The sequence below is a fragment of the Arachis hypogaea genome, chromosome 6, assembly GCF_003086295.3.
Source record: "Arachis hypogaea cultivar Tifrunner chromosome 6, arahy.Tifrunner.gnm2.J5K5, whole genome shotgun sequence".
NCBI lineage: Eukaryota > Viridiplantae > Streptophyta > Magnoliopsida > Fabales > Fabaceae > Arachis > Arachis hypogaea.
Window position 1 is genome coordinate 28,236,642 of NC_092041.1, and position 6,103 is coordinate 28,242,744.

A 6,103-nucleotide genomic window follows, 5' to 3' on the forward strand; every position below is an offset into this window, starting at 1 on the left:
ATAGAACTCTTGAACCATCAAGATTCCGACTTGTTGAATGGGGTTGGTAAGAACTTCCCAACCTCTTCTTCGGATCTCATGTCGGATCTCCGGATATTCACCCTTTTTGAGTGAAAAGGGGACCTCGGGGATCACCTTCTTCAAGGCCACAACTTCATAGAAGTGGTCTTGATGCACCCTTGAGAGGAATCTATCCATCTCCCATGACTCGGAGGTGGAAGCTTTTGCCTTCCCTTTCCTCTTTCTAGAGGTTTCTCCGGCCTTGGATGCCATAATGGTTATGGAAAAACAAAAAAAAGCAACGCTTTTACCACACCAAACTTAAAATGTTTGCTCGTCCTCGAGCAAAAGAAGAAAGAAGAGAGTAGGAGAAGAAGAAATGAGGAAGAGGGAGATGGTGGTGTGTTCGGCCAAAGAGGGGGAGAAGTGGTGTTTAGGTTGTGTGAAAATGAAGGGTTGAAGAAGGGTATATATAGGAGAGAGGGGGGTAAAGGTTCGGCCATTATGGGTGGGTTTGGGAGGGAAAGTGGTTTGAATTTGAAGGGTGAGGTTGGTGGGGATTTATGGAGGATGGATGTGAGTGGTGAAGAGAAAGATGGGATTTGATAGGTGAAGGGTTTTTGGGGAAGAGGTGTTGAGGTGATTGGTGAATGGGGGAAGAAGAGAGAGAGTGATGGTAGGGTAGGTGGGGATCCTGTGGGGTCCACAGATCCTGTGGTGTCAAGGAAAAGTCATCCCTGCACCAAATAGCAAGAAAAAACACGTTTTGTGCCTTTTCTGGCGTTAAACGCCGGGCTGGTGCCCATTCCTGGCGTTTAACGCCAGGTTCTTACTCTTTTCTGGCGTTTAACGCCAGTCTGGTGCCCCTTTCTGGCGTTAAACGCCCAGAATGGTGCCAGACCGGGCGTTAAACGCCCAACTGCTAGGCTTACTGGCGTTTAAACGCCAGCAGCATCTTCCTCCAGGGAGTGCTGTTTTTCTTCCTGTTTTTCATTCTGTTTTTGCTTTTTTCATTGTTTTTGTGACTTCTTATGATCATCAACCTACAAAAAAGATAAAGTAACAAAAGAAAATAATTAAGTATAAAACATTGGGTTGCCTCCCAACAAGCGCTTCTTTAATGTCATTAGCTTGACAGAGGGCTTCTCATGGAGCCTCAGAAATATTCAGAACCGTGTTGGAACCTCCCAACACCAAACTTAGAGTTTGAATGTGGGGGTTCAACACCAAACTTAGAGTTTGGTTGTGGCCTCCCAACACCAAACTTAGAGTTTGACTGTGGGGGCTCAGTTTGGCTCTGTTTTGAGAGAAGCTCTTCATGCTTCCTCTCCATGATGACAGAGGGATATCCTTGGGCCTTAAACACCAAGGATTCTTCATTCACTTGAATGATCAACTCTCCTCTATCAACATCAATCACAGCCCTTGCTGTGGCTAGGAAGGGTCTGCCAAGGATGATGGATTCATCCATGCACTTCCCAGTCTCTAGGACTATGAAATCAGTAGGGATGTAATGGTCTTCAACTTTTACCAGAACATCCTCTACAAGTCCATAGGCTTATTTTCTTGAGTTGTCTGCCATCTCTAGTGAGATTTTTGCAGCTTGCACCTCAAAAATCCCTAACTTCTCCATTACAGAGAGGGGCATGAGGTTTACACTTGACCCTAAGTCACACAAGGCCTTCTTGAAGGTCATGGTGCCTATGGTACAAGGTATAGAAAACTTCCCAGGATCCTGCCTATTTTGAGGCAGTTTCTACCTAGACAAGTCATTCAGTTCTTTGGTGAGCAAAGGGGATTCATCCTCCCAAGTCTCATTTCCAAATAACTTGTCATTTAACTTCATGATTGCTCCAAGGTATTTAGCAACTTGCTCTTCAGTGACATACTCATCCTCTTCAGAGGAAGAATACTCATCAGAGCTCATGAATGGCAGAAGTAGGTCCAATGGAATCTCTATGGTCTCAGCTTGAGCCTCAGATTCCCACGGTTCCTCATTGGGGAACTCATTGGAGGCCAGTGGACGTCCAGTGAGGTCTTCCTCAGTGGCGTTCACTGCCTCTTCTTCCTCCCAGAATTCGGCCATGTTGATGGCCTTGCACTCTCCTTTTGGATTTTCTTCAGTATTGCTTGGGAGAGTGCTTGGAGGGAGTTCAGTAATTTTCTTGCTCAGCTGACCCACTTGTCCTTCCAAATTTCTGATGGAGGACCTTGTTTCAGTCATGAAACTTTGAGTGGTTTTGATTAGATCAGAGACCATAGTTGCTAACTCAGAGGTATTCTGCTTAGTGCTCTCTGTCTGTTGCTGAGAAGATGATAGAAAAGGCTTGCTATTGCTAAACCTGTTTCTTCCACCATTATTGTTATTGAAACCTTGTTGAGGTCTCTGTTGATCCTTCCATGAAAGATTTGGATGATTCTTCCATGAAGAATTGTAGGTGTTTCCATAGGGTTCTCCCATGTAATTCACCTCTTCCATTGAAGGGTTCTCAGGATCATAAGCTTCTTCTTCAGATGAAGCTTCCTTAGTACTGCTTGGTGCATTTTGCATTCCAGACAGACTTTGAGAAATCATATTGACTTGTTGAGTCAATATTTTGTTCTGAGCCAATATGGCATGCAGAGTGTCAATCTCAAGAACTCCTTTCTTCTGACTAGTCCCATTGTTCACAGGATTTCTTTCAGAAGTGTACATGAATTGGTTATTTGCAACCATTTCAATCAGCTCTTGAGCCTCAGTAGGCGTCTTCTTCAAATGAAGAGATCCTCCAGAAGAGCTATCCAAAGACATCTTGGACAGTTCAGAGAGACCATCATAGAAAATACCTATGATGCTCCATTCAGAAACCATATCAGTGGGGCACTTTCTGATCAATTGTTTGTATCTTTCCCAAGCTTCATAGAGGGATTCTCCTTCCTTCTGTCTGAAGGTTTGGACTTCCACTCTAAGCTTACTCAATTTTTGAGGTGGAAAGAACTTTGCCAAGAAGGCATTGACTAGCTTTTCCCAAGAGTCCAGGCTTTCTTTAGGTTGGGAATCCAACCATGTTCTAGCTCTGTCTCTTACAGCAAAAGGGAATAGCATAAGTCTGTAGACCTCAGGGTCAACCCCATTAGTCTTAACAGTGTCACAGATTTGCAAGAACTCAGCTAAGAACTGATGAGGATCTTCCAATGGAAGTCCATGGAACTTGGAATTTTGTTGCATTAGAGAAACTAATTGAGGCTTAAGCTCAAAATTGTTTGCTCCAATGGCAGGGATAGAGATGCTTCTCCCATAGAAGTCAGGAGTAGGTGCAGTAAAGTCACCCAGCACCTTCCTTGCATTGTTGGCATTGTTGTTGTGTTCGGCTGCCATTTGTTCCTCTTCTTTGAAGAGTTCGTTCAGGTGCTCTAAAGAGAGTTGTGCTTTGGCTTCTCTTAGCTTTCTCTTCAAGGTCCTTTCAGGTTCAGGATCAGCCTCAACAAGAATGCCTTTGTCTTTGCTTCTGCTCATAAGAAAGAGAAGAGAACAAGCAAATGTGGAATCCTCTATGTCACAGTACAGAGATTCCTTTAGGTGTCAGAGGAAAAGAAGAGTAGAAGACAGAAGTAGAAAATTCGAACTTATCAGAGAAAATGGAGTTCGAATTTTGCATTAAGGGGTAGTGTTAGTCCATAAATAGAAGGATGTGAGAAGGAGGGAACTAATTTTCGAAAATTAAGTGAAAAATTTTGAAAACATTTTTGAAAAGCATTACTTAATTTTCGAAAATGAAAATGGAAAAGAAATCAAGTGATTTTCGAAAAAGATTTTGAAATTAGAAATCAAAAAGATTTGATTGAAAACTATTTTGAAAAAGATGTGATTAAAAAGATTTGATTGAAAAGTTATGGTTTTAAAAAGATATGATTGAAAAGATATGATTTGAAAACAATTTTAAAAAGATTTGATTTTAAAAATTAATGACTTGCCTAACAAGAAAAGATATGATTCAAACATTAAACCTTTCTCAACAGAAAAGGCAACATACTTAAAATGTTCAATCAAATCATTAATTGTTAGTAAGTATCTTTGAAAAAGGAAAGAAATTGATTTTGAAAACATTTGATTGAAAAGATTTTATTTGAAAAAGATTTGATTTTGAAAAACTTTGAAAACTTGAAAAAAAATTGAATTGAAAACAAAATCCTCCCCTTCTAGCCATCCTGGCGTTAAACGCCCAGAATGGTGCACATTCTGGCGTTTAACGCCCAAAATGCTACCCTTTTGGGCGTTAAACGCCCAACCAGGTACCCTGGCTGGCGTTTAAACGCCAGTCTGTCCTTCTTCACTGGGCGTTTTGAACGCCCAGCTTTTTCTGTACAATTCCTCTGCTGTATGTTCTGAATCTTCAATTCTCTGTATTATTGACTTGAAAAGACACAAATTAAAAATATTTTTGGATTTTTGATAATAAGGACAAACCAAAATGCAACAAGAATCAAATAACAATGCATGCAAGACACCAAACTTAGCAGTTTGTATACTACTGACACTAACAAAATGAGAATGCATATGAGACACACAAAACACTCAAGTCAATAGAATTCAAAGATCAGAGCAAGCAAATCATCAAGAACATCTTGAAGATCACCAAGATACATGAATGAATGCATGCAATTGACACCAAACTTAAGATGAGACACTAAACTCAAACAAGAAAATTTTTTGGATTTTGTGATTTTGTAAAATTTTTTTGTGTTTTTCGAAAATTAAATGGAAAAAGATATCAAAATTCTTAATGAGAATTCCAGGAATCAGTGCAATGCTAGTCTAAGACTCCGGTCCAGGAATTAGACATGGCTTCACAGCCAGCCAAGCTTTCAAAGAAAGCTTCGGTCCAAAACACTAGACATGGCCAAAGGCCAGCCAAGCCTTAGCAGATCACTGCTCCAAAAGCAAGATTGATAAGAAATCAACAAGCTCTTGTGGTGATAAGTTGAAACCTCGGTCCAATGAAATTAAACATGGCTTCTCAGCCAGCCAGATTTCAACAAATCATCATGAAACTCTAGAATTCATCTTCAAGAATTTCGAAAAAATAAATACCTAATCTAAGCAGCAAGATGAACCGTCAGTTGTCCAGCCTGAACAATCCCTGGCAATAACACCAAAAACTTGATGTTGCTGCCGGATCTTGGCACTGATGTTACCAAAAGCTTGCTCAAAACTTGAACAATCCATGGCATTACACAACTTCGCACAACTAACCAGCAAGTGCACTGGGTCGTCCAAGTAATAAACCTTACGTGAGTAAGGGTCGATCCCACGGAGATTGTTAGTATTGAAGCAAGCTATGGTCATCTTGTAAATCTTAGTCAGGCAAACTCAATTGTATATGGTGATGAACGAAAATAACATAAAGGTGAAGATAGAGATACTTATGTAATTCATTGGTAGGAACTTCAGATAAGTGCATGAAGATGCCTTCCCTTCCGTCTCTCTGCTTTCCTACTGCCTTCATCCAATCCTTCTTACTCCCTTCCATGGCAAGCTTAAGCAAGGGTTTCACCGTTGTCAGTGGCTACCTCCCATCCTCTCAGTGAAAGCGATTTGCATATGCTCTGTCACAGCATAGCGGAATTCATCTGTCGGTTCTCAATCAGGCCGGAATAGAATCCAGTGATTCTTTTGCGTCTGTCACTAACGCCCCGCCCTCAGGAGTTTGAAGCACGTCACAGTCATTCAGTCATTGAATCCTACTCAGAATACCACAGACAAGGTTAGACCTTCCGGATTCTCTTGAATGCCGCCATCAGTTCTCGCCTATACCACGAAGACTCTGATCTCATGGAATGGTTGGCTCGTTTGTCAGGCGAGCACTCGGTTGTCAGGCGATCAACCATGCATCGTGCAATCAGGAATCCAAGAGATATTCACTAGAGCCTTGATCGCTTGTAGAACAAGAATGGTTGTCAGTCACCTTGTTCATGGGTGAGAATGATGATGAGTGTCACGGATCATCACATTCATCAAGTTGAAGAACAAGTGATATCTTAGAACAAGAACAAGCGGAATTGAATAGAAGAACAATAGTAATTGCATTAATACTCGAGGTACAGCAGAGCTCCACACCTTAAT